Here is a 22,739-nt window from a genome sequence, read left to right on the forward strand (position 1 = left end):
CTGCTTATCTTCTGCGATCTGACGAGTGCAGGTACATTCAGCTTAGAATAACCATTGACAAACACCCTACTGCAATCCATTGTGCTTTTTTTATGATAAATAAAAGTCAACGGAACAAGGGATTCCCAACCAGTCTCCCAAGCTGGTACTTGCCAAGCCTTAAGCTGCTTATCTTCTGCAATCTGACAAGTGCAGGTACATTCAGCTTAGAATAACCATTGACAAGCACCCTTCTGAAATCCATTGTGCTTTTTTTCCTGATAAATAAAAGTAAGAAAAAAAGTCAACGGAACAAGGCATTCCCAAACAGTCTCCCAAGCTGGTACTTGCCAAGCCTTAAGCTGCTTATCTTCTGCGATCTGATGAGTGCAGGTACATTCAGCTTAGAATAACCGTTGACAAACACCCAACTGCAATCCATTGTGCTTTTTTTATGATAAATTAAAGTAATAAAAAAAGTCAACGAAACAAGGGATTCCTAACCAGTCTCCCAAGCTAGTACTTGCCAAGCCTTAAGCTGCTTATCTTCTGCGATCTGACGAGTGCAGGTACATTCAGCTTAGAATAACCGTTGACAAACACCCTACTGCAATCCATTGTGCTTTTTTTATGATAAATAAAAGTAATAAAAAAAGTCAACGGAACAAGGGATTCCCAACCAGGTACTTGCCAAGCCTTAAGCTGCTTATCTTCTGCGATCTGACGAGTGCAGGTACATTCAGCTTAGAATAACCATTGACAAGCACCCTACTGCAATCCATTGTGCTTTTTTTATGATAAAAAAAAGTCAACGGAACAAGGGATTCCCAACCAGTCTCCCAAGCTGGTACTTGCCAAGCCTTAAGCTGCTTATCTTCTGCGATCCGACGAGTGCAGGTACATTCAGCTTAGAATAACCGTTGACAAACACCCTACTGCAATCCATTGTGCTTTTTTTATGATAAATAAAAGTAATAAAAAAAGTCAACGGAACAAGGGATTCCCAACCAGTCTCCCAAGCTGGTACTTGCCAAGGCTTAAGCTGCTTATTTTCTGCGATCTGACGAGTGCAGGTACATTCAGCTTAGAATAACCGTTGACAAGCACCCTACTGCAATCCATTGTGCTTTTTTTATGATAAATAAAAGTAATAAATAAAGTCAACGGAACAAGGGATTCCCAACCAGTCTCCCAAGCTGGTACTTGCCAAGCCTTAAGCTGCTTATCTTCTGCGATCTGACGAGTGCAGGTACATTCAGCTTAAAATAACCGTTGACAAGCACCCTACTGCAATCTATTGTGCTTATTTTATGATAAATAAAAGTAAGAAAAAAAGGCAACGGAACAAGGGATTCCCAACCAGTCTCCCAAGCTAGTACTTGCCAAGCCTTAAGCTGCTTATCTTCTGCAATCTGACGAGTGCAGGTACATTCAGCTTAGAATAACCGTTGATAAGCACCCTACTGCAATCCATTGTGCTTTTTTTATGATAAAAAAAAGTAAGAAAAAACTAAACGGAACAAGGGATTCCCAACCAGTCTCCCAAGCTGGTACTTGCCAAGCCTTAAGCTGCTTATTTTCTGCGATCCGACGAGTGCAGGTACATTCAGTTTAAAATATTCGTTGACAAGCACCCTACTGCAATCCATTGTGCTTTTTTTATGATAAATAAAAGTAATAAAAAAAGTCAACGGAACAAGGGATTCCCAACCAGTCTCCCAAGCTGGTACTTGCCAAGCCTTAAGCTGCTTATCTTCTGCGATCTGACGAGTGCAGGTACATTCAGCTTAGAATAACCATTGACAAGCACCCTTCTGCAATCCATTGTGCTTTTTTTCTGATAAATAAAAGTAAGAAATAAAGTCAACGGAACAAGGGATTCCCAACCAGTCTCCCAAGCTGGTACTTGCCAAGCCTTAAGCTGCTTATCTTCTGCGATCTGACGAGAGCAGGTACATTCAGCTTAGAATAACCGTTGACAAGCACCCTACTGCAATCCATTGTGCTTTTTTTCTGATAAATAAAAGTAAGAAAAAAAGTCAATGGAACAAGGGATTCCCAACCAGTCTCCCAAGCTGGTACTTGCCAAGCCTTAAGCTGCTTATCTTCTGCGATCTGACGAGTGCAGGTACATTCAGCTTAGAATAACCGTTGACAAACACCCTACTGTAATCCATTGTGCTTTTTTTATGATAAATAAAAGTAAGAAAAAAAGTCAACAGAACAAGAGATTCCCAACCAGTCTCCCTAGCTGGTACTTGCCAAGCCTTAAGCTGCTTATCTTCTGCGATCTGACGAGTGCAGGTACATGCAGCTTAGAATAACTGTTGACAAACACCCTACTGCAATCCATTGTGCTTTTTTTTATGATGAAAAAAAGTCAACGGAACAAGGGATTCCCAACCAGTCTCCCAAGCTGGTACTTGCCAAGCCTTAAGCTGCTTATCTTCTGCGATCTGACGAGTGCAGGTACATGCAGCTTAGAATAACCGTTGACAAACACCCTACTGCAATCCATTGTGCTTTTTTTATGATGAAAAAAAGTCAACGGAACAAGGGATTCCCAACCAGTCTCCCAAGCTGGTACTTGCCAAGCCTTAAGCTGCTTATCTTCTGCGATCTGACGAGTGCAGGTACATTCAGCTTAGAATACCCGTTGACAAACACCCTACTGTAATCCATTGTGCTTTTTTTATGATAAATAAAAGTAAGAAAAAAAGTCAACAGAACAAGAGATTCCCAACCAGTCTCCCAAGCTGGTACTTGCCAAGCCTTAAGCTGCTTATCTTCTGCAATCTGACAAGTGCAGGTACATTCAGCTTAGAATAACCATTGACAAGCACCCTTCTGAAATCCATTGTGCTTTTTTTCCTGATAAATAAAAGTAAGAAAAAAAGTCAACGGAACAAGGCATTCCCAAACAGTCTCCCAAGCTGGTACTTGCCAAGCCTTAAGCTGCTTATCTTCTGCGATCTGATGAGTGCAGGTACATTCAGCTTAGAATAACCGTTGACAAACACCCTACTGCAATCCATTGTGCTTTTTTTATGATAAATAAAAGTAATAAAAAAAGTCAACGGAACAAGGGATTCCCAACCAGGTACTTGCCAAGCCTTAAGCTGCTTATCTTCTGCGATCTGACGAGTGCAGGTACATTCAGCTTAGAATAACCATTGACAAGCACCCTACTGCAATCCATTGTGCTTTTTTTATGATAAAAAAAAGTCAACGGAACAAGGGATTCCCAACCAGTCTCCCAAGCTGGTACTTGCCAAGCCTTAAGCTGCTTATCTTCTGCGATCCGACGAGTGCAGGTACATTCAGCTTAGAATAACCGTTGACAAACACCCTACTGCAATCCATTGTGCTTTTTTTATGATAAATAAAAGTAATAAAAAAAGTCAACGGAACAAGGAATTCCCAACCAGTCTCCCAAGCTGGTACTTGCCAAGGCTTAAGCTGCTTGTTTTCTGCGATCTGACGAGTGCAGGTACATTCAGCTTAGAATAACCGTTGACAAGCACCCTACTGCAATCCATTGTGCTTTTTTTATGATAAATAAAAGTAATAAATAAAGTCAACGGAACAAGGGATTCCCAACCAGTCTCCCAAGCTGGTACTTGCCAAGCCTTAAGCTGCTTATCTTCTGCGATCTGACGAGTGCAGGTACATTCAGCTTAAAATAACCGTTGACAAACACCCTACTGCAATCTATTGTGCTTTTTTTATGATAAATAAAAGTAAGAAAAAAAGGCAACGGAACAAGGGATTCCCAACCAGTCTCCCAAGCTAGTACTTGCCAAGCCTTAAGCTGCTTATCTTCTGCAATCTGACGAGTGCAGGTACATTCAGCTTAGAATAACCGTTGATAAGCACCCTACTGCAATCCATTGTGCTTTTTTTCTGATAAAAAAAAGTAATAAAAAAAATTAAACAGAACAAGGGATTCCCAACCAGTCTCCTGAGCTGGTACTTGCCAAGCCTTAAGCTGCTTATTTTCTGCGATCCGACGAGTGCAGGTACATTCAGTTTAAAATATTTGTTGACAAGCACCCTACTGCAATCCATTGTGCTTTTTTTATGATAAATAAAAGTAATAAAAAAAGTCAACGGAACAAGGGATTCCCAACCAGTCTCCCAAGCTGGTACTTGCCAAGCCTTAAGCTGCTTATCTTCTGCGATCTGACGAGTGCAGGTACATTCAGCTTAGAATAACCGTTGACAAACACCCTACTGCAATCCATTGTGCTTTTTTATGATAAATAAAAGTAAGAAAAAAAGTCAACGGAACAAGGGATTCCCAACCAGTCTCCCAAGCTGGTACTTGCCAAGCCTTAAGCTGCTTATCTTCTGTGATCTGACGAGTGCAGGTACATTCAGCTTAGAATAACCGTTGACAAGCACCCTACTGCAATCCATTGTGCTTTTTTTATGATAAATAAAAGTAAGAAAAAAAGTCAACGGAACAAGGGATTCCCAACAGTCTGCCAAGCTGGTACTTGCCAAGCCTTAAGCTACTTATCTTCCGCAATCTGACGAGTGCAGGTACATTCAGCTTAGAATAACTGTTGACAAGCACCTTACTGCAATCCATTGTGCTTTTTTTATGATAAATAAAAGTAAGAAAAAAAGTCAACGGAACAAGGGATTCCCAACCTGTCTCCCAAGCTGGTACTTGCTAAGCCTTAAGCTGCTTATCTTCTGCGATCTGACTAGTGCAGGTACATTCAGCTTAGAATAACCATTGATAAGCACCCTACTGCAATCCATTGTGCTTTTTTTCTGATAAATAAAAGTAAGAAAAAAAGTCAACGGAACAAGGGATTCCCAACCAGTCTCCCAAGCTGGTACTTGCCAAGCCTTAAGCTGCTTATCTTCTGCAATCTGACGAGTGCAGGTACATTCAGCTTAGAATAACTGTTGACAAGCACCTTACTGCAATCCATTGTGCTTTTTTTATGATAAATAAAAGTAAGAAAAAAAGTACACGGAACAAGGGATTCCCAACAAGTCTCCCAAGCTGGTACTTACTAAGCATTAAGCTGCTTATCTTCTGTGATCTGACGAGTGCAGGAACATTCAGCTTAGAATAACCGTTTACAAGCACCCTACTGCAATCCATTGTGCTTTTTTATGATAAATAAAAGTAATAAATAAAGTCAACGGAACAAAGGATTCCCAACCAGTCTCCCAAGCTGGTACTTGCCAAGCCTTAAGCTGCTTATCTTCTGCGATCTGACGAGTGCAGGTACATTCAGCTTAGAATAACCATTGATAAGCACCCTACTGCAATCCATTGTGCTTTTTTTTATGATAAATAAAAGTAATAAAAAAATTCAACAGAACAAGGGATTCCCAACCAGTCTCCCAAGCTGGTACTTGCCAAGCCTTAAGCTGCTTATCTTCTGCGATCTGACGAGTGCAGGTACATTCAGCTTAGAATAACCGTTGACAAACACCCAACTGCAATCCATTGTGCTTTTTTTATGATAAATTAAAGTAATAAAAAAAGGTCAACGAAACAAGGGATTCCTAACCAGTCTCCCAGGCTGGTACTTGCCAAGCCTTAAGCTGCTTACCTTCTGCGATCTGACGAGTGCAGGTACATTCAGCTTAGAACAACCGTTGACAAGCACCCTACTGCAATCTATTGTGCTTTTTTTATGATAAATAAAAGTAATAAAAAAAGGTCAACGGAACAAGGGATTCCCAACAGTCTGCCAAGCTGGTTCTTGCCAAGCCTTAAGCTGCTTATCTTCCGCGATCTGACGAGTGCAGGTACATTCAGCTTAGAATAACCGTTGACAAGCACCTTACTGCAATCCATTGTGCTTTTTTTATGATAAATAAAAGTAATAAAAAAAGTAAACGGAACAAGGGATTCCTAACCAGTCTCCCAAGCTGGTACTTGCCAAGCCTTAAGCTGCTTATCTTCTGCGATCTGACGAGTGCAGGTACATTCAGCTTAAAAATAACCGTTGACAAACACCCTACTGCAATCCATTGTGCTTTTTTATGATAAATAAAAGTAAGAAAAAAAGTCAACGGAACAAGGGATTCCCAACCAGTCTCCCAAGCTGGTACTTGCCAAGCCTTAAGCTGCTTATCTTCTGCGATCTGACGAGTGCAGGTACATTCAGCTTAGAATAACCATTGACAAACACCCTACTGCAATCCATTGTGCTTTTTTTATGATAAATAAAAGTCAACGGAACAAGGGATTCCCAACCAGTCTCCCAAGCTGGTACTTGCCAAGCCTTAAGCTGCTTATCTTCTGCAATCTGACAAGTGCAGGTACATTCAACTTAGAATAACCATTGACAAGCACCCTTCTGAAATCCATTGTGCTTTTTTTCCTGATAAATAAAAGTAAGAAAAAAAGTCAACGGAACAAGGCATTCCCAAACAGTCTCCCAAGCTGGTACTTGCCAAGCCTTAAGCTGCTTATCTTCTGCGATCTGATGAGTGCAGGTACATTCAGCTTAGAATAACCGTTGACAAACACCCAACTGCAATCCATTGTGCTTTTTTTATGATAAATTAAAGTAATAAAAAAAGTCAACGAAACAAGGGATTCCTAACCAGTCTCCCAAGCTAGTACTTGCCAAGCCTTAAGCTGCTTATCTTCTGCGATCTGACGAGTGCAGGTACATTCAGCTTAGAATAACCGTTGACAAACACCCTACTGCAATCCATTGTGCTTTTTTTATGATAAATAAAAGTAATAAAAAAAGTCAACGGAACAAGGGATTCCCAACCAGGTACTTGCCAAGCCTTAAGCTGCTTATCTTCTGCGATCTGACGAGTGCAGGTACATTCAGCTTAGAATAACCATTGACAAGCACCCTACTGCAATCCATTGTGCTTTTTTTATGATAAAAAAAAGTCAACGGAACAAGGGATTCCCAACCAGTCTCCCAAGCTGGTACTTGCCAAGCCTTAAGCTGCTTATCTTCTGCGATCCGACGAGTGCAGGTACATTCAGCTTAGAATAACCGTTGACAAACACCCTACTGCAATCCATTGTGCTTTTTTTATGATAAATAAAAGTAATAAAAAAAGTCAACGGAACAAGGGATTCCCAACCAGTCTCCCAAGCTGGTACTTGCCAAGGCTTAAGCTGCTTATTTTCTGCGATCTGACGAGTGCAGGTACATTCAGCTTAGAATAACCGTTGACAAGCACCCTACTGCAATCCATTGTGCTTTTTTTATGATAAATAAAAGTAATAAATAAAGTCAACGGAACAAGGGATTCCCAACCAGTCTCCCAAGCTGGTACTTGCCAAGCCTTAAGCTGCTTATCTTCTGCGATCTGACGAGTGCAGGTACATTCAGCTTAAAATAACCGTTGACAAACACCCTACTGCAATCTATTGTGCTTTTTTTTTATGATAAATAAAAGTAAGAAAAAAAGGCAACGGAACAAGGGATTCCCAACCAGTCTCCCAAGCTAGTACTTGCCAAGCCTTAAGCTGCTTATCTTCTGCAATCTGACGAGTGCAGGTACATTCAGCTTAGAATAACCGTTGATAAGCACCTTACTGCAATCCATTGTGCTTTTTTTATGATAAAAAAAAGTAATAAAAAAAATTAAACAGAACAAGGGATTCCCAACCAGTCTCCTGAGCTGGTACTTGCCAAGCCTTAAGCTGCTTATTTTCTGCGATCCGACGAGTGCAGGTACATTCAGTTTAAAATATTCGTTGACAAGCACCCTACTGCAATCCATTGTGCTTTTTTTATGATAAATAAAAGTAATAAAAAAAGTCAACGGAACAAGGGATTCCCAACCAGTCTCCCAAGCTGGTACTTGCCAAGCCTTAAGCTGCTTATCTTCTGCGATCTGACGAGTGCAGGTACATTCAGCTTAGAATAACCATTGACAAGCACCCTTCTGCAATCCATTGTGCTTTTTTTCTGATAAATAAAAGTAAGAAATAAAGTCAACGGAACAAGGGATTCCCAACCAGTCTCCCAAGCTGGTACTTGCCAAGCCTTAAGCTGCTTATCTTCTGCGATCTGACGAGCGCAGGTACATTCAGCTTAGAATAACCGTTGACAAGCACCCTACTGCAATCCATTGTGCTTTTTTTCTGATAAATAAAAGTAAGAAAAAAAGTCAATGGAACAAGGGATTCCCAACCAGTCTCCCAAGCTGGTACTTGCCAAGCCTTAAGCTGCTTATCTTCTGCGATCTGACGAGTGCAGGTACATTCAGCTTAGAATAACCGTTGACAAACACCCTACTGTAATCCATTGTGCTTTTTTTATGATAAATAAAAGTAAGAAAAAAAGTCAACAGAACAAGAGATTCCCAACCAGTCTCCCTAGCTGGTACTTGCCAAGCCTTAAGCTGCTTATCTTCTGCGATCTGACGAGTGCAGGTACATGCAGCTTAGAATAACCGTTGACAAACACCCTACTGCAATCCATTGTGCTTTTTTTTATGATGAAAAAAAGTCAACGGAACAAGGGATTCCCAACCAGTCTCCCAAGCTGGTACTTGCCAAGCCTTAAGCTGCTTATCTTCTGCGATCTGACGAGTGCAGGTACATGCAGCTTAGAATAACCGTTGACAAACACCCTACTGCAATCCATTGTGCTTTTTTTATGATGAAAAAAAGTCAACGGAACAAGGGATTCCCAACCAGTCTCCCAAGCTGGTACTTGCCAAGCCTTAAGCTGCTTATCTTCTGCGATCTGACGAGTGCAGGTACATTCAGCTTAGAATACCCGTTGACAAACACCCTACTGTAATCCATTGTGCTTTTTTTATGATAAATAAAAGTAAGAAAAAAAGTCAACAGAACAAGAGATTCCCAACCAGTCTCCCAAGCTGGTACTTGCCAAGCCTTAAGCTGCTTATCTTCTGCAATCTGACAAGTGCAGGTACATTCAGCTTAGAATAACCATTGACAAGCACCCTTCTGAAATCCATTGTGCTTTTTTTCCTGATAAATAAAAGTAAGAAAAAAAGTCAACGGAACAAGGGATTCCCAAACAGTCTCCCAAGCTGGTACTTGCCAAGCCTTAAGCTGCTTATCTTCTGCGATCTGACAAGTGCAGGTACATTCAGCTTAGAATAACCGTTGACAAACACCCAACTGCAATCCATTGTGCTTTTTTTATGATAAATTAAAGTAATAAAAAAAGTCAACGAAACAAGGGATTCCTAACCAGTCTCCCAAGCTAGTACTTGCCAAGCCTTAAGCTGCTTATCTTCTGCGATCTGACGAGTGCAGGTACATTCAGCTTAGAATAACCGTTGACAAACACCCTACTGCAATCCATTGTGCTTTTTTTATGATAAATAAAAGTAATAAAAAAAGTCAACGGAACAAGGGATTCCCAACCAGGTACTTGCCAAGCCTTAAGCTGCTTATCTTCTGCGATCTGACGAGTGCAGGTACATTCAGCTTAGAATAACCATTGACAAGCACCCTACTGCAATCCATTGTGCTTTTTTTATGATAAAAAAAAGTCAACGGAACAAGGGATTCCCAACCAGTCTCCCAAGCTGGTACTTGCCAAGCCTTAAGCTGCTTATCTTCTGCGATCCGACGAGTGCAGGTACATTCAGCTTAGAATAACCGTTGACAAACACCCTACTGCAATCCATTGTGCTTTTTTTATGATAAATAAAAGTAATAAAAAAAGTCAACGGAACAAGGGATTCCCAACCAGTCTCCCAAGCTGGTACTTGCCAAGGCTTAAGCTGCTTATTTTCTGCGATCTGACGAGTGCAGGTACATTCAGCTTAGAATAACCGTTGACAAGCACCCTACTGCAATCCATTGTGCTTTTTTTATGATAAATAAAAGTAATAAATAAAGTCAACGGAACAAGGGATTCCCAACCAGTCTCCCAAGCTGGTACTTGCCAAGCCTTAAGCTGCTTATCTTCTGCGATCTGACGAGTGCAGGTACATTCAGCTTAAAATAACCGTTGACAAACACCCTACTGCAATCTATTGTGCTTTTTTTATGATAAATAAAAGTAAGAAAAAAAGGCAACGGAACAAGGGATTCCCAACCAGTCTCCCAAGCTAGTACTTGCCAAGCCTTAAGCTGCTTATCTTCTGCAATCTGACGAGTGCAGGTACATTCAGCTTAGAATAACCGTTGACAAGCACCTTACTGCAATCCATTGTGCTTTTTTTCTGATAAAAAAAAGTAATAAAAAAAATTAAACAGAACAAGGGATTCCCAACCAGTCTCCTGAGCTGGTACTTGCCAAGCCTTAAGCTGCTTATTTTCTGCGATCCGACGAGTGCAGGTACATTCAGTTTAAAATATTTGTTGACAAGCACCCTACTGCAATCCATTGTGCTTTTTTTATGATAAATAAAAGTAATAAAAAAAGTCAACGGAACAAGGGATTCCCAACCAGTCTCCCAAGCTGGTACTTGCCAAGCCTTAAGCTGCTTATCTTCTGCGATCTGATGAGTGCAGGTACATTCAGCTTAGAATAACCATTGACAAGCACCCTTCTGCAATCCATTGTGCTTTTTTTCTGATAAATAAAAGTAAGAAATAAGGTCAACGGAACAAGGGATTCCCAACCAGTCTCCCAAGCTGGTACTTGCCAAGCCTTAAGCTGCTTATCTTCTGCGATCTGACGAGAGCAGGTACATTCAGCTTAGAATAACCGTTGACAAGCACCCTACTGCAATCCATTGTGCTTTTTTTCTGATAAATAAAAGTAAGAAAAAAAGTCAATGGAACAAGGGATTCCCAACCAGTCTCCCAAGCTGGTACTTGCCAAGCCTTAAGCTGCTTATCTTCTGCGATCTGACGAGTGCAGGTACATTCAGCTTAGAATAACCGTTGACAAACACCCTACTGTAATCCATTGTGCTTTTTTTATGATAAATAAAAGTAAGAAAAAAAGTCAACAGAACAAGAGATTCCCAACCAGTCTCCCTAGCTGGTACTTGCCAAGCCTTAAGCTGCTTATCTTCTGCGATCTGACGAGTGCAGGTACATGCAGCTTAGAATAACCGTTGACAAACACCCTACTGCAATCCATTGTGCTTTTTTTTATGATGAAAAAAAGTCAACGGAACAAGGGATTCCCAACCAGTCTCCCAAGCTGGTACTTGCCAAGCCTTAAGCTGCTTATCTTCTGCGATCTGACGAGTGCAGGTACATGCAGCTTAGAATAACCGTTGACAAACACCCTACTGCAATCCATTGTGCTTTTTTTATGATGAAAAAAAGTCAACGGAACAAGGGATTCCCAACCAGTCTCCCAAGCTGGTACTTGCCAAGCCTTAAGCTGCTTATCTTCTGCGATCTGACGAGTGCAGGTACATTCAGCTTAGAATACCCGTTGACAAACACCCTACTGTAATCCATTGTGCTTTTTTTATGATAAATAAAAGTTAGAAAAGAGTCAACAGAACAAGAGATTCCCAACCAGTCTCCCAAGCTGGTACTTGCCAAGCCTTAAGCTGCTTATCTTCTGCGATCTGACGAGTGCAGGTACATTCAGCTTAGAATAACTGTTGACAAGCACCCTTCTGCAATCCATTGTGCTTTTTTTATGATAAATTAAAGTAATAAAAAAAAGTCAACAGAACAAGGGATTCCCAACCAGTCTCCCAAGCTGGTACTTGCCAAGCCTTAAGCTGCTTATCTTCTGCAATCTGACGAGTGCAGGTACATTCAGCTTAAAATAACCGTTGACAAACACCCTACTGCAATCCATTGTGCTTTTTTTATGATAAATTAAAGTAATAAAAAAAAGTCAACGGAACAAGGGATTCCTAACCAGTCTCCCAGGCTGGTACTTGCCAAGCCTTAAGCTGCTTACCTTCTGCGATCTGATGAGTGCAGGTACATTCAGCTTAGAACAACCGTTGACAAAGACCCTACTGCAATTCATTGTGCTTTTTTCTGATAAATAAAAGTAAGAAAAAAAGTCAACGGAACAAGGGATTCCCAACCAGTCTCCCAAGCTGGTACTTGCCAAGCCTTAAGCTGCTTATATTCTGCGATCTGACGAGTGCAGGTACATGCAGCTTAGAATAACCGTTGACAAACACCCTACTGCAATCCATTGTGCTTTTTTTATGATAAATAAAAGTAAGAAAAAAAGTACACGGAACAAAGGATTCCCAACAAGTCTCCCTAGCTGGTACTTACCAAGCCTTAAGCTGCTTATCTTCTGCGATCTGACGACTGCAGGTACATTCAGCATAGAATAACCCTTGACAAACACCATACTGCAATCCATTGTGCTTTTTTTATGATAAATAAAAGTAATAGAAAAAGTCAACGGTACAAAGGATTCCCAACCAGTCTCCCAAGTTGGTACTTGCCAAGCCTTAAGCTGCTTATCTTCTGCGATCTGACGAGTGCAGGTACATTCAGCTTAGAATAACCATTGATAAGCACCCTACTGCAATCCATTGTGCTTTTTTTCCTGATAAATAAAAGTAAGAAAAAAAGTCAACGGAACAAGGCATTCCCAAACAGTCTCCCAAGCTGGTACTTGCCAAGCCTTAAGCTGCTTATCTTCTGCGATCTGATGAGTGCAGGTACATTCAGCTTAGAATAACCGTTGACAAACAGCCTACTGCAATCCATTGTGCTTTTTTTATGATAAATAAAAGTAATAAAAAATGTCAACGGAACAAGGGATTCCCTTCCAGGTACTTGCCAAGCCTTAAGCTGCTTATCTTCTGCGATCTGACGAGTGCAGGTACATTCAGCTTAGAATAACCATTGACAAGTACTCTACTGCAATCCATTGTGCTTTTTTTATGATAAATGAAAGTAAGAAAAAAAGTCAACAGAACAAGGGATTCCCAACAAGTCTCCCAAGCTGGTACTTGCCAAGCCTTAAGCTGCTTTTCTTCTGCGATCTGACGAGTGCAGGTACATTCAGCTTAGAATAACCGTTGACAAACACCCTACTGCAATCCATTGTGCTTTTTTTGTGATAAATAAAAGTAATAAAAAAAGACAACAGAACAAGGGATTCCTAACAAGTCTCCCAAGCTGGTACTTGCCAAGCCTTAAGCTGCTTATTTTCTGCGATCTGTCGAGTGCAGGTACATTCAGCTTAGAATAACCGTTGACACGCACCCTACTGCAATCCATTGTGCTTTTTTTTATGATAAATAAAAGTAATAAAAAAAAGTCAACGGAACAAGGGATTCCCAACCAGTCTCCCAAGCTGGTACTTGCCAAGCCTTAAGCTGCTTATCTTCTGCGATCTGACGAGTGCAGGTACATTCAGCTTAGAATAACCGTTGACAAACACACTACTGCAATCCATTGTGCATTTTTTTTCTGATAAATAAAAGTAAGAAAAAAAGTCAACAGAACAAGGGATTCCCAACCAGTCTCCCAAGCTGGTACTTGCCAATCCTTAAGCTGCTTATCTTCTGCGATCTGACGAGTGCAGGTACATTCAGCTTAGAATAACCGTTGACAAACACCCTACTGCAATCCATTGTGCTTTTTTTATGATAAATAAAAGTAATAAAAAAAGTCAACGGAACAAGGGATTCTCAACCAGTCTCCCAAGCTGGTACTTGCCAAGCCTTAAGCTGCTTATCTTCTGCGATCCGACGGGTGCAGGTACATTCAGTTTAGAATAACCGTTGACAAGCACCGTACTGCAATCCATTGTGCTTTTTTTATGATAAATAAAAGTAATAAAAAAAGTCAACGGAACAAGTGATTCCCAACCAGTCTCCCAAGCTGGTACTTGCCAAGCCTTAAGCTGCTTATCTTCTGCGATCTGACGAGTGCAGGTACATTCAGCTTAGAATAACCGTTGACAAGCACCCTACTGCAATCTATTGTGCTTTTTTTATGATAAATAAAAGTAATAAAAAAAGTCAACGGAACAAGGGATTCCCAACTAGTCTCCCAAGCTGGTACTTACCAAGCCTTAAGCTGCTTATCTTCTGCGATCTAACGAGTGCAGGTACATTCAGCTTAGAATAACCATTGACAAGCACCCTTCTGCAATCCATTGTGCTTTTTTTCTGATAAATAAAAGTAATAAAAAAAGTCAACGGAACAAGGGATTCCCAACCAGTCTCCCAAGCTGGTACTTGCCAAGCCTTAAGCTGCTTATCTTCTGCGATCTGACGAGTGCAGGTACATTCAGCTTAGAATAACCATTGACAAGCACCCTTCTGCAATCCATTGTGCTTTTTTTCTGATAAATAAAAGTAAGAAAAAAAGTCAACGGAACAAGGGATTCCCAACCAGTCTCCCAAGCTGGTACTTGCCAAGCCTTAAGCTGCTTATCTTCTGCGATCTGATGAGTGCAGGTACATTCAGCTTAGAATAACCGTTGACAAACACCCTACTGCAATCCATTGTGCTTTGTTATAATAAATAAAAGTAATAAAAAAAGTCAACGGAACAGGGGATTCCCAACCAGGTACTTGCCAAGCCTTAAGCTGCTTATCTTCTGCGATCTGACGAGTGCAGGTACATTCAGCTTGGAATAACCGTTGACAAGCACCGTACTGCAATCCATTGTGCTTTTTTTATGATAAATAAAAGTAATAAAAAAAGTCAACGGAACAAGGGATTCCCAACCAGTCTCCCAAGCTGGTACTAGCCAAGCCTTAAGCTGCTTATCTTCTGCGATCTGACGAATGCAGGTACATTCAGCTTAGAATAACCGTTGACAAACACCCTACTGCAATCCATTGTGCTTTTTTTATGATAAATAAAAGTAATAAAAAAAGTCAACGGAACAAGGGATTCCCAACCAGTCTCCCAAGCTGGTAATTGCAAAGCCTTAAGCTGCTTATCTTCTGCAATCTGACGAGTGCAAGTACATTCAGCTTAGAATAACCATTGACAAGCACCCTACTGCAATCCATTGTGCTTTTTTTATGATAAATAAAAGTAAGAAAAAAAGTCAACGGAACAAGGGATTCCCAACCAGGTACTTGCCAAGCCTTAAGCTTCTTATCTTCTGCGATCTGACGAGTGCAGGTACATTCAGCTTAGAATAACCGTTGACAAGCAACCTACTGCAATCCATTGTGCTTTTTTTTATGATAAATAAAAGTAATAAAAAAAGTCAACGGAACAAGGTATTCCCAACCAGTCTCCCAAGCTGGTACTTGCCAAACCTTAAGCTGCATATCTTCTGTGATCTGACGAGTGCAGGTACATTCAGCTTAGAATAACCGTTGACAAACACCCTACTGCAATCCATTGTGCTTTTTTTATGATAAATTAAAGTAATAAAAAAAAGTCAACGGAACAAGGGATTCCCAACCAGTCTCCCAAGCTGGTACTTGCCAAGCCTTAAACTGCTTATCTTCTGCGATCTGACGAGTGCAGGTACATTCAGCTTAGAATAACCGTTGACAAACACACTACTGCAATCCATTGTGCTTTTTTTTATGATAAATAAAAGTAATAAAAAAAGTCAACGGAACAAGGGATTCCCAACCAGTCTCCCAAGCTGGTACTTGCCAAGCCTTAAGCTGCTTATCTTCTGCGATCTGACGAGTGCAGGTACATTCAGCTTAGAATTACCGTTGACAAACACCCTACTGCAATCCATTGTGCTTTTTTTATGATAAATAAAAGTAATAAAAAAAGTCAACGGAACAAGGGATTAACAACCAGGTACTTGCCAAGCTTTAAGCTGCTTATCTTCTGCGATCTGACGAGTGCAGGTACATTCAGCTTAGAATAACCGTTGACAAACACCCTACTGCAATCCATTGTGCTTTTTTTATGATAAATAAAAGTAATAAAAAAAGTCAACGGAACAAGGGATTCCCAACCAGGTACTTGCCAAGCTTTAAGCTGCTTATCTTCTGCGATCTGACGAGTGCAGGTACATTCATCTTAGAATAACCGTTGACAAGCAGCCTACTGCAATCCATTGTGCTTTTTTTATGATAAAAAAAAGTAAGAAAAAAAGTCAACGGAACAAGGGATTCTCAACCAGTCTCCCAAGCTGGTACTTGCCAAGCCTTAAGCTGCTTATCTTCTGCGATCTGACGAGTGCAGGTACATTCAGTTTAGAATAACCGTTGACAAGCACCGTACTGCAATCCATTGTGCTTTTTTTATGATAAATAAAAGTAATAAAAAAAGTCAACGGAACAAGTGATTCCCAACCAGTCTCCCAAGCTGGTACTTGCCAAGCCTTAAGCTGCTTATCTTCTGCGATCTGACGAGTGCAGGTACATTCAGCTTAGAATAACCATTGACAAGCACCCTACTGCAATCCATTGTGCTTTTTTTATGATAAATAAAAGTAATAAAAAAAGTCAACGGAACAAGGGATTCCCAACCAGTCTCCCAAGCTGGTACTTGCCAAAACTTAAGCTGCTTATCTTCTGCGATCTGACGAGTGCAGGTACATTCAGCTTAGAATAACCGTTGACAAACACCCTACTGCAATCCATTGTGCTTTTTTTATGATAAATTAAAGTAATAAAAAAAAGTCAACGGAACAAGAGATTCCTAACTAGTCTCCCAGGCTGGTACTTGCCAAGCCTTAAGCTGCTTATCTTCTGCGATCTGACGAGTGCAGGTACATTCAGCTTAGAATAACCGTTGACAAGCACCCTACTGCAATCTATTGTGCTTCTTTTATGATAAATAAAAGTAATAAAAAAAGTCAACGGAACAAGGGATTCCCAACTAGTCTCCCAAGCTGGTACTTACCAAGCCTTAAGCTGCTTATCTTCTGCGATCTAACGAGTGCAGGTACATTCAGCTTAGAATAACCATTGACAAGCACCCTTCTGCAATCCATTGTGCTTTTTTTCTGATAAATAAAAGTAATAAAAAAAGTCAACGGAACAAGGGATTCCCAACCAGTCTCCCAAGCTGGTACTTGCCAAGCCTTAAGCTGCTTATCTTCTGCGATCTGACGAGTGCAGGTACATTCAGCTTAGAATAACCATTGACAAGCACCCTTCTGCAATCCATTGTGCTTTTTTTCTGATAAATAAAAGTAAGAAAAAAAGTCAACGGAACAAGGGATTCCCAACCAGTCTCCCAAGCTGGTACTTGCCAAAACTTAAGCTGCTTATCTTCTGCGATCTGACGAGTGCAGGTACATTCAGCTTAGAATAACCGTTGACAAACACCCTACTGCAATCCATTGTGCTTTTTTTATGATAAATTAAAGTAATAAAAAAAAGTCAACGGAACAAGAGATTCCTAACTAGTCTCCCAGGCTGGTACTTGCCAAGCCTTAAGCTGCTTATCTTCTGCGATCTGACGAGTGCAGGTACATTCAGCTTAGAATAACCGTTGACAAGCACCCTACTGCAATCTATTGTGCTTTTTTTATGATAAATAAAAGTAATAAAAAAAGTCAACGGAACAAGGGATTCCCAACTAGTCTCCCAAGCTGGTACTTACCAAGCCTTAAGCTGCTTATCTTCTGCGATCTAACGAGTGCAGGTACATTCAGCTTAGAATAACCATTGACAAGCAGCCTTCTGCAATCCATTGTGCTTTTTTTCTGATAAATAAAAGTAATAAAAAAAGTCAACGGAACAAGGGATTCCCAACCAGTCTCCCAAGCTGGTACTTGCCAAGCCTTAAGCTGCTTATCTTCTGCGATCTGACGAGTGCAGGTACATTCAGCTTAGAATAACCATTGACAAGCACCCTTCTGCAATCCATTGTGCTTTTTTTCTGATAAATAAAAGTAAGAAAAAAAGTCAACGGAACAAGGGATTCCCAACCAGTCTCCCAAGCTGGTACTTGCCAAGCCTTAAGCTGCTTATCTTCTGCGATCTGATGAGTGCAGGTACATTCAGCTTAGAATAACCGTTGACAAACACCCTACTGCAATCCATTGTGCTTTTTTATGATAAATAAAAGTAATAAAAAAAGTCAACGGAACAAGGGATTCCCAACCAGGTACTTGCCAAGCCTTAAGCTGCTTATCTTCTGCGATCTGACGAGTGCAGGTACATTCAGCTTGGAATAACCGTTGACAAGCACCCTACTGCAATCCATTGTGCTTTTTTTATGATTAAAAAAAGTAAGAAAAAAATCAACGGAACAAGGGATTCCAAACCAGTCTCCCAAGCTGGTACTTGCCAAGCCTTAAGCTGCTTATCTTCTGCGATCTGATGAGTGCAGGTACATTCAGCTTAGAATAACCGTTGACAAACACCCTACTGCAATTCATTGTGCTTTTTTTATGATAAATAAAAGTAATAGAAAAAGTCAACGGTACAAAGGATTCCCAACCAGTCTCCCAAGCTGGTACTTGCCAAGCCTTAAGCTGCTTATTTTCTGCGATCCGACGAGTGCAGGTACATTCAGTTTAAAATATTCGTTGACAAGCACCCTACTGCAATCCATTGTGCTTATTTTATGATAAATAAAAGTAATAAAAAAAGTCAACGGAACAAGGGATTCCCAACCAGTCTCCCAAGCTGGTAATTGCAAAGCCTTAAGCTGCTTATCTTCTGCAATCTGACGAGTGCAAGTACATTCAGCTTAGAATAACCATTGACAAGCACCCTTCTGCAATCCATTGTGCTTTTTTTCTGATAAATAAAAGTAAGAAATAAAGTCAACGGAACAAGGGATTCCCAACCAGTCTCCCAAGCTGGTACTAGCCAAGCCTTAAGCTGCTTATCTTCTGCGATCTGACGAATGCAGGTACATTTAGCTTAGAATAACCGTTGACAAACACCCTACTGCAATCCATTGTGCTTTTTTTTTGATAAATAAAAGTAATAAAAAAAGTCAACGGAACAAGGGATTCCCAACCAGTCTCCCAAGCTGGTAATTGCAAAGCCTTAAGCTGCTTATCTTCTGCAATCTGACGAGTGCAAGTACATTCAGCTTAGAATAACCATTGACAAGCACCCTACTGCAATCCATTGTGCTTTTTTTATGATAAATAAAAGTAAGAAAAAAAGTCAACGGAACAAGGGATTCCCAACCAGGTACTTGCCAAGCCTTAAGCTTCTTATCTTCTGCGATCTGACGAGTGCAGGTACATTCAGCTTAGAATAACCGTTGACAAGCAACCTACTGCAATCCATTGTGCTTTTTTTATGATAAATAAAAGTAATAAAAAAAGTCAACGGAACAAGGTATTCCCAACCAGTCTCCCAAGCTGGTACTTGCCAAACCTTAAGCTGCATATCTTCTGTGATCTGACGAGTGCAGGTACATTCAGCTTAGAATAACCGTTGACAAACACCCTACTGCAATCCATTGTGCTTTTTTTTATGATAAATTAAAGTAATAAAAAAAAGTCAACGGAACAAGGGATTCCCAACCAGTCTCCCAAGCTGGTACTTGCCAAGCCTTAAACTGCTTATCTTCTGCGATCTGACGAGTGCAGGTACATTCAGCTTAGAATAACCGTTGACAAACACACTACTGCAATCCATTGTGCTTATTTTTATGATAAATAAAAGTAATAAAAAAAGTCAACGGAACAAGGGATTCCCAACCAGTCTCCCAAGCTGGTACTTGCCAAGCCTTAAGCTGCGTATCTTCTGCGATCTGACAAGTGCAGGTACATTCAGCTTAGAATTACCGTTGACAAACACCCTACTGCAATCCATTGTGCTTTTTTTATGATAAATAAAAGTAATAAAAAAAGTCAACGGAACAAGGGATTAACAACCAGGTACTTGCCAAGCTTTAAGCTGCTTATCTTCTGCGATCTGACGAGTGCAGGTACATTCAGCTTAGAATAACCGTTGACAAACACCCTACTGCAATCCATTGTGCTTTTTTTATGATAAATAAAAGTAATAAAAAAAGTCAACGGAACAAGGGATTCCCAACCAGGTACTTGCCAAGCTTTAAGCTGCTTATCTTCTGCGATCTGACGAGTGCAGGTACATTCAGCTTAGAATAACCGTTGACAAGCAGCCTACTGCAATCCATTGTTCTTTTTTTATGATAAAAAAAAGTAAGAAAAAAAGTCAACGGAACAAGGGATTCTCAACCAGTCTCCCAAGCTGGTACTTGCCAAGCCTTAAGCTGCTTATCTTCTGCGATCTGACGAGTGCAGGTACATTCAGTTTAGAATAACCGTTGACAAGCACCGTACTGCAATCCATTGTGCTTTTTTTTATGATAAATAAAAGTAATAAAAAAAGTCAACGGAACAAGTGATTCCCAACCAGTCTCCCAAGCTGGTACTTGCCAAGCCTTAAGCTGCTTATCTTCTGCGATCTGACGAGTGCAGGTACATTCAGCTTAGAATAACCATTGACAAGCACCCTACTGCAATCCATTGTGCTTTTTTTATGATAAATAAAAGTAATAAAAAAAGTCAACGGAACAAGGGATTCCCAACCAGTCTCCCAAGCTGGTACTTGCCAAACCTTAAGCTGCTTATCTTCTGCGATCTGACGAGTGCAGGTACATTCAGCTTAGAATAACCGTTGACAAACACCCTACTGCAATCCATTGTGCTTTTTTTATGATAAATTAAAGTAATAAAAAAAAGTCAACGGAACAAGGGATTCCTAACTAGTCTCCCAGGCTGGTACTTGCCAAGCCTTAAGCTGCTTACCTTCTGCGATCTGACGAGTGCAGGTACATTCAGCTTAGAACAACCGTTGACAAACACCCTACTGCAATTCATTGTGCTTTTTTTATGATAAATAAAAGTAATAAATAAAGTCAACAGAACAAGGGATTCCCAACCAGTCTCCCAAGCTGGTACTTGCCAAGCCTTAAGCTGCTTATCTTCTGCGATCTGACGAGTGCAGGTACATTCAGCTTAGAATAACCGTTGACAAGCACCCTACTGCAATCCATTGTGCTTTTTTTATGATAAATAAAAGTAATAAAAAAAGTCAACCGAACAAGGGATTCCCAACCAGTCTCCCAAGCTGGTACTTGCCAAGCCTTAAGCTGTTTATCTTCTGCGATCCGACGAGTGCAGGTACATTCAGTTTAGAATAACCGTTGACAAGCACCCTACTGCAATCCATTGTGCTTTTTTTATGATAAATAAAAGTAATAAAAAAAGTCAACGGAACAAGGGATTCCCAACCAGTCTCCCAAGCTGGTACTTGCCAAGCCTTAAGCTGCTTATCTTCTGCGATCTGACAAGTGCAGGTACATTCAGCTTAGAATAACCGTTGACAAGCACCCTACTGCAATCCATTGTGATTTTTTTATGATAAATAAAAGTAATAAAAAAAGTCAACGGAACAAGGGATTCCCAACTAGTCTCTCAAGCTGGTACTTACCAAGCCTTAAGCTGCTTATCTTCTGCGATCTGACGAGTGCAGGTACATTCAGCTTAGAATAACCATTGACAAGCACCCTTCTGCAATCCATTGTGCTTTTTTTCTGATAAATAAAAGTAATAAAAAAAGTCAACGGAACAAGGGATTCCCAACCAGTCTCCCAAGCTGGTACTTGCCAAGCCTTAAGCTGCTTATCTTCTGCGATCTGACGAGTGCAGGTACATTCAGCTTAGAATAACCATTGACAAGCACCCTTCTGCAATCCATTGTGCTTTTTTTCTGATAAATAAAAGTAAGAAAAAAAGTCAACGGAACAAGGGATTCCCAACCAGTCTCCCAAGCTGGTACTTGCCAAGCCTTAAGCTGCTTATTTTCTGCGATCTGATGAGTGCAGGTACATTCAGCTTAGAATAACCGTTGACAAACACCCTACTGCAATCCATTGTGCTTTGTTATGATAAATAAAAGTAATAAAAAAAGTCAACGGAACAGGGGATTCCCAACCAGGTACTTGCCAAGCCTTAAGCTGCTTATCTTCTGCGATCTGACGAGTGCAGGTACATTCAGCTTACAATAACCGTTGACAAGCACCCTACTGCAATCCATTGTGCTTTTTTTATGATAAAAAAAAGTAAGAAAAAACTAAACGGAACAAGGGATTCCCAACCAGTCTCCCAAGCTGGTACTTGCCAAGCCTTAAGCTGCTTATCTTCTGCGATCTGATGAGTGCAGGTACATTCAGCTTAGAATAACCGTTGACAAACACCCTACTGCAATTCATTGTGCTTTTTTTATGATAAATAAAAGTAATAGAAAAAGTCAACGGAACAAAGGATTCCCAACCAGTCTCCCAAGCTGGTACTTGCCAAGCCTTAAGCTGCTTATTTTCTGCGATCCGACGAGTGCAGGTACATTCAGTTTAAAATATTCGTTGACAAGCACCCTACTGCAATCCATTGTGCTTATTTTATGATAAATAAAAGTAATAAAAAAAGTCAACGGAACAAGGGATTCCCAACCAGTCTCCCAAGCTGGTACTTGCCAAGCCTTAAGCTGCTTATCTTCTGCGATCTGACGAGTGCAGGTACATTCAGCTTAGAATAACCATTGACAAGCACCCTTCTGCAATCCATTGTGCTTTTTTTCTGATAAATAAAAGTAAGAAATAAAGTCAACGGAACAAGGGATTCCCAACCAGTCTCCCAAGCTGGTACTTGCCAAGCCTTAAGCTGCTTATCTTCTGCGATCTGACGAATGCAGGTACATTCAGCTTAGAATAACCGTTGACAAACACCCTACTGCAATCCATTGTGCTTTTTTTATGATAAATAAAAGTAATAAAAAAAGTCAACGGAACAAGGGATTCCCAACCAGTCTCCCAAGCTGGAAATTGCAAAGCCTTAAGCTGCTTATCTTCTGCAATCTGACGAGTGCAAGTACATTCAGCTTAGAATAACCATTGACAAGCACCCTACTGCAATCCATTGTGCTTTTTTTATGATAAATAAAAGTAAGAAAAAAAGTCAACGGAACAAGGGATTCCCAACCAGGTACTT

At 40.5% G+C, this 22,739-nt stretch overlaps 93 pseudogenes; all 93 read right to left on the reverse strand.

Moving 5' to 3' along the window:
- The window catches only part of LOC120992936, a 119-nt pseudogene extending 60 nt beyond the window's left edge, over nt 1-59 (reverse strand).
- A 222-nt stretch (nt 60-281) lies between these two features.
- Nucleotides 282-400, reverse strand: LOC120992899 (annotated as a pseudogene).
- Nucleotides 401-457: 57 nt separating this feature from the next.
- On the reverse strand, nt 458-576 carry LOC120992760 (annotated as a pseudogene).
- Nucleotides 577-785: 209 nt separating this feature from the next.
- LOC120992709 lies at nt 786-904 on the reverse strand (annotated as a pseudogene).
- A 57-nt stretch (nt 905-961) lies between these two features.
- On the reverse strand, nt 962-1,080 carry LOC120992783 (annotated as a pseudogene).
- Nucleotides 1,081-1,137: 57 nt separating this feature from the next.
- LOC120992725 lies at nt 1,138-1,256 on the reverse strand (annotated as a pseudogene).
- A 57-nt stretch (nt 1,257-1,313) lies between these two features.
- LOC120992874 lies at nt 1,314-1,432 on the reverse strand (annotated as a pseudogene).
- Nucleotides 1,433-1,664: 232 nt separating this feature from the next.
- On the reverse strand, nt 1,665-1,783 carry LOC120992948 (annotated as a pseudogene).
- Nucleotides 1,784-1,840: 57 nt separating this feature from the next.
- Nucleotides 1,841-1,959, reverse strand: LOC120992887 (annotated as a pseudogene).
- Nucleotides 1,960-2,016: 57 nt separating this feature from the next.
- On the reverse strand, nt 2,017-2,135 carry LOC120992754 (annotated as a pseudogene).
- A 57-nt stretch (nt 2,136-2,192) lies between these two features.
- Nucleotides 2,193-2,311, reverse strand: LOC120992852 (annotated as a pseudogene).
- A 46-nt stretch (nt 2,312-2,357) lies between these two features.
- On the reverse strand, nt 2,358-2,476 carry LOC120992906 (annotated as a pseudogene).
- A 45-nt stretch (nt 2,477-2,521) lies between these two features.
- On the reverse strand, nt 2,522-2,640 carry LOC120992770 (annotated as a pseudogene).
- A 234-nt stretch (nt 2,641-2,874) lies between these two features.
- LOC120992954 lies at nt 2,875-2,993 on the reverse strand (annotated as a pseudogene).
- Nucleotides 2,994-3,202: 209 nt separating this feature from the next.
- On the reverse strand, nt 3,203-3,321 carry LOC120992710 (annotated as a pseudogene).
- Nucleotides 3,322-3,378: 57 nt separating this feature from the next.
- LOC120992820 lies at nt 3,379-3,497 on the reverse strand (annotated as a pseudogene).
- A 57-nt stretch (nt 3,498-3,554) lies between these two features.
- LOC120992726 lies at nt 3,555-3,673 on the reverse strand (annotated as a pseudogene).
- A 57-nt stretch (nt 3,674-3,730) lies between these two features.
- Nucleotides 3,731-3,849, reverse strand: LOC120992875 (annotated as a pseudogene).
- Nucleotides 3,850-4,083: 234 nt separating this feature from the next.
- LOC120992879 lies at nt 4,084-4,202 on the reverse strand (annotated as a pseudogene).
- A 56-nt stretch (nt 4,203-4,258) lies between these two features.
- On the reverse strand, nt 4,259-4,377 carry LOC120992757 (annotated as a pseudogene).
- Nucleotides 4,378-4,785: 408 nt separating this feature from the next.
- LOC120992870 lies at nt 4,786-4,904 on the reverse strand (annotated as a pseudogene).
- Nucleotides 4,905-5,136: 232 nt separating this feature from the next.
- LOC120992846 lies at nt 5,137-5,255 on the reverse strand (annotated as a pseudogene).
- Nucleotides 5,256-5,313: 58 nt separating this feature from the next.
- On the reverse strand, nt 5,314-5,432 carry LOC120992776 (annotated as a pseudogene).
- Nucleotides 5,433-5,490: 58 nt separating this feature from the next.
- Nucleotides 5,491-5,609, reverse strand: LOC120992856 (annotated as a pseudogene).
- A 409-nt stretch (nt 5,610-6,018) lies between these two features.
- LOC120992960 lies at nt 6,019-6,137 on the reverse strand (annotated as a pseudogene).
- A 222-nt stretch (nt 6,138-6,359) lies between these two features.
- On the reverse strand, nt 6,360-6,478 carry LOC120992660 (annotated as a pseudogene).
- A 57-nt stretch (nt 6,479-6,535) lies between these two features.
- Nucleotides 6,536-6,654, reverse strand: LOC120992761 (annotated as a pseudogene).
- A 209-nt stretch (nt 6,655-6,863) lies between these two features.
- LOC120992711 lies at nt 6,864-6,982 on the reverse strand (annotated as a pseudogene).
- A 57-nt stretch (nt 6,983-7,039) lies between these two features.
- Nucleotides 7,040-7,158, reverse strand: LOC120992784 (annotated as a pseudogene).
- A 57-nt stretch (nt 7,159-7,215) lies between these two features.
- LOC120992727 lies at nt 7,216-7,334 on the reverse strand (annotated as a pseudogene).
- Nucleotides 7,335-7,393: 59 nt separating this feature from the next.
- Nucleotides 7,394-7,512, reverse strand: LOC120992877 (annotated as a pseudogene).
- Nucleotides 7,513-7,746: 234 nt separating this feature from the next.
- LOC120992971 lies at nt 7,747-7,865 on the reverse strand (annotated as a pseudogene).
- Nucleotides 7,866-7,922: 57 nt separating this feature from the next.
- On the reverse strand, nt 7,923-8,041 carry LOC120992904 (annotated as a pseudogene).
- Nucleotides 8,042-8,098: 57 nt separating this feature from the next.
- LOC120992755 lies at nt 8,099-8,217 on the reverse strand (annotated as a pseudogene).
- A 57-nt stretch (nt 8,218-8,274) lies between these two features.
- On the reverse strand, nt 8,275-8,393 carry LOC120992838 (annotated as a pseudogene).
- A 46-nt stretch (nt 8,394-8,439) lies between these two features.
- LOC120992912 lies at nt 8,440-8,558 on the reverse strand (annotated as a pseudogene).
- Nucleotides 8,559-8,603: 45 nt separating this feature from the next.
- On the reverse strand, nt 8,604-8,722 carry LOC120992781 (annotated as a pseudogene).
- Nucleotides 8,723-8,956: 234 nt separating this feature from the next.
- On the reverse strand, nt 8,957-9,075 carry LOC120992717 (annotated as a pseudogene).
- Nucleotides 9,076-9,132: 57 nt separating this feature from the next.
- On the reverse strand, nt 9,133-9,251 carry LOC120992762 (annotated as a pseudogene).
- Nucleotides 9,252-9,460: 209 nt separating this feature from the next.
- LOC120992713 lies at nt 9,461-9,579 on the reverse strand (annotated as a pseudogene).
- Nucleotides 9,580-9,636: 57 nt separating this feature from the next.
- LOC120992786 lies at nt 9,637-9,755 on the reverse strand (annotated as a pseudogene).
- A 57-nt stretch (nt 9,756-9,812) lies between these two features.
- On the reverse strand, nt 9,813-9,931 carry LOC120992728 (annotated as a pseudogene).
- A 57-nt stretch (nt 9,932-9,988) lies between these two features.
- Nucleotides 9,989-10,107, reverse strand: LOC120992800 (annotated as a pseudogene).
- Nucleotides 10,108-10,341: 234 nt separating this feature from the next.
- LOC120992890 lies at nt 10,342-10,460 on the reverse strand (annotated as a pseudogene).
- A 57-nt stretch (nt 10,461-10,517) lies between these two features.
- On the reverse strand, nt 10,518-10,636 carry LOC120992811 (annotated as a pseudogene).
- A 57-nt stretch (nt 10,637-10,693) lies between these two features.
- Nucleotides 10,694-10,812, reverse strand: LOC120992756 (annotated as a pseudogene).
- A 57-nt stretch (nt 10,813-10,869) lies between these two features.
- Nucleotides 10,870-10,988, reverse strand: LOC120992839 (annotated as a pseudogene).
- Nucleotides 10,989-11,034: 46 nt separating this feature from the next.
- On the reverse strand, nt 11,035-11,153 carry LOC120992924 (annotated as a pseudogene).
- Nucleotides 11,154-11,198: 45 nt separating this feature from the next.
- On the reverse strand, nt 11,199-11,317 carry LOC120992793 (annotated as a pseudogene).
- A 56-nt stretch (nt 11,318-11,373) lies between these two features.
- Nucleotides 11,374-11,492, reverse strand: LOC120992722 (annotated as a pseudogene).
- Nucleotides 11,493-11,550: 58 nt separating this feature from the next.
- On the reverse strand, nt 11,551-11,669 carry LOC120992844 (annotated as a pseudogene).
- Nucleotides 11,670-11,727: 58 nt separating this feature from the next.
- Nucleotides 11,728-11,846, reverse strand: LOC120992788 (annotated as a pseudogene).
- Nucleotides 11,847-11,902: 56 nt separating this feature from the next.
- On the reverse strand, nt 11,903-12,021 carry LOC120992753 (annotated as a pseudogene).
- Nucleotides 12,022-12,254: 233 nt separating this feature from the next.
- LOC120992804 lies at nt 12,255-12,373 on the reverse strand (annotated as a pseudogene).
- Nucleotides 12,374-12,431: 58 nt separating this feature from the next.
- Nucleotides 12,432-12,550, reverse strand: LOC120992712 (annotated as a pseudogene).
- Nucleotides 12,551-12,771: 221 nt separating this feature from the next.
- LOC120992718 lies at nt 12,772-12,890 on the reverse strand (annotated as a pseudogene).
- Nucleotides 12,891-12,947: 57 nt separating this feature from the next.
- LOC120992871 lies at nt 12,948-13,066 on the reverse strand (annotated as a pseudogene).
- A 59-nt stretch (nt 13,067-13,125) lies between these two features.
- Nucleotides 13,126-13,244, reverse strand: LOC120992880 (annotated as a pseudogene).
- A 59-nt stretch (nt 13,245-13,303) lies between these two features.
- On the reverse strand, nt 13,304-13,422 carry LOC120992826 (annotated as a pseudogene).
- A 57-nt stretch (nt 13,423-13,479) lies between these two features.
- Nucleotides 13,480-13,598, reverse strand: LOC120992831 (annotated as a pseudogene).
- Nucleotides 13,599-13,655: 57 nt separating this feature from the next.
- On the reverse strand, nt 13,656-13,774 carry LOC120992721 (annotated as a pseudogene).
- A 57-nt stretch (nt 13,775-13,831) lies between these two features.
- On the reverse strand, nt 13,832-13,950 carry LOC120992896 (annotated as a pseudogene).
- A 57-nt stretch (nt 13,951-14,007) lies between these two features.
- LOC120992982 lies at nt 14,008-14,126 on the reverse strand (annotated as a pseudogene).
- A 57-nt stretch (nt 14,127-14,183) lies between these two features.
- On the reverse strand, nt 14,184-14,302 carry LOC120992747 (annotated as a pseudogene).
- Nucleotides 14,303-14,522: 220 nt separating this feature from the next.
- Nucleotides 14,523-14,641, reverse strand: LOC120992666 (annotated as a pseudogene).
- A 575-nt stretch (nt 14,642-15,216) lies between these two features.
- On the reverse strand, nt 15,217-15,335 carry LOC120992707 (annotated as a pseudogene).
- Nucleotides 15,336-15,393: 58 nt separating this feature from the next.
- Nucleotides 15,394-15,512, reverse strand: LOC120992891 (annotated as a pseudogene).
- Nucleotides 15,513-15,897: 385 nt separating this feature from the next.
- On the reverse strand, nt 15,898-16,016 carry LOC120992827 (annotated as a pseudogene).
- A 57-nt stretch (nt 16,017-16,073) lies between these two features.
- LOC120992777 lies at nt 16,074-16,192 on the reverse strand (annotated as a pseudogene).
- A 57-nt stretch (nt 16,193-16,249) lies between these two features.
- LOC120992842 lies at nt 16,250-16,368 on the reverse strand (annotated as a pseudogene).
- Nucleotides 16,369-16,426: 58 nt separating this feature from the next.
- LOC120992771 lies at nt 16,427-16,545 on the reverse strand (annotated as a pseudogene).
- A 57-nt stretch (nt 16,546-16,602) lies between these two features.
- LOC120992898 lies at nt 16,603-16,721 on the reverse strand (annotated as a pseudogene).
- Nucleotides 16,722-16,778: 57 nt separating this feature from the next.
- Nucleotides 16,779-16,897, reverse strand: LOC120992993 (annotated as a pseudogene).
- Nucleotides 16,898-16,954: 57 nt separating this feature from the next.
- Nucleotides 16,955-17,073, reverse strand: LOC120992843 (annotated as a pseudogene).
- A 58-nt stretch (nt 17,074-17,131) lies between these two features.
- On the reverse strand, nt 17,132-17,250 carry LOC120992772 (annotated as a pseudogene).
- Nucleotides 17,251-17,307: 57 nt separating this feature from the next.
- Nucleotides 17,308-17,426, reverse strand: LOC120992900 (annotated as a pseudogene).
- A 57-nt stretch (nt 17,427-17,483) lies between these two features.
- LOC120993004 lies at nt 17,484-17,602 on the reverse strand (annotated as a pseudogene).
- A 57-nt stretch (nt 17,603-17,659) lies between these two features.
- LOC120992758 lies at nt 17,660-17,778 on the reverse strand (annotated as a pseudogene).
- A 219-nt stretch (nt 17,779-17,997) lies between these two features.
- Nucleotides 17,998-18,116, reverse strand: LOC120992752 (annotated as a pseudogene).
- A 409-nt stretch (nt 18,117-18,525) lies between these two features.
- LOC120992797 lies at nt 18,526-18,644 on the reverse strand (annotated as a pseudogene).
- Nucleotides 18,645-19,219: 575 nt separating this feature from the next.
- Nucleotides 19,220-19,338, reverse strand: LOC120992708 (annotated as a pseudogene).
- A 562-nt stretch (nt 19,339-19,900) lies between these two features.
- On the reverse strand, nt 19,901-20,019 carry LOC120992828 (annotated as a pseudogene).
- Nucleotides 20,020-20,077: 58 nt separating this feature from the next.
- On the reverse strand, nt 20,078-20,196 carry LOC120992778 (annotated as a pseudogene).
- A 57-nt stretch (nt 20,197-20,253) lies between these two features.
- On the reverse strand, nt 20,254-20,372 carry LOC120992741 (annotated as a pseudogene).
- A 58-nt stretch (nt 20,373-20,430) lies between these two features.
- LOC120992809 lies at nt 20,431-20,549 on the reverse strand (annotated as a pseudogene).
- Nucleotides 20,550-20,606: 57 nt separating this feature from the next.
- LOC120992892 lies at nt 20,607-20,725 on the reverse strand (annotated as a pseudogene).
- Nucleotides 20,726-20,958: 233 nt separating this feature from the next.
- On the reverse strand, nt 20,959-21,077 carry LOC120992765 (annotated as a pseudogene).
- Nucleotides 21,078-21,134: 57 nt separating this feature from the next.
- On the reverse strand, nt 21,135-21,253 carry LOC120992802 (annotated as a pseudogene).
- Nucleotides 21,254-21,310: 57 nt separating this feature from the next.
- On the reverse strand, nt 21,311-21,429 carry LOC120992608 (annotated as a pseudogene).
- A 57-nt stretch (nt 21,430-21,486) lies between these two features.
- LOC120992723 lies at nt 21,487-21,605 on the reverse strand (annotated as a pseudogene).
- A 219-nt stretch (nt 21,606-21,824) lies between these two features.
- Nucleotides 21,825-21,943, reverse strand: LOC120992812 (annotated as a pseudogene).
- A 233-nt stretch (nt 21,944-22,176) lies between these two features.
- On the reverse strand, nt 22,177-22,295 carry LOC120992619 (annotated as a pseudogene).
- Nucleotides 22,296-22,352: 57 nt separating this feature from the next.
- On the reverse strand, nt 22,353-22,471 carry LOC120992724 (annotated as a pseudogene).
- Between the last annotated feature and the right edge of the window lie 268 nt (nt 22,472-22,739).

Source organism: Bufo bufo, chromosome 2 (assembly GCF_905171765.1).
Source record: "Bufo bufo chromosome 2, aBufBuf1.1, whole genome shotgun sequence".
In the NCBI taxonomy this organism is placed as follows: domain Eukaryota; kingdom Metazoa; phylum Chordata; class Amphibia; order Anura; family Bufonidae; genus Bufo; species Bufo bufo.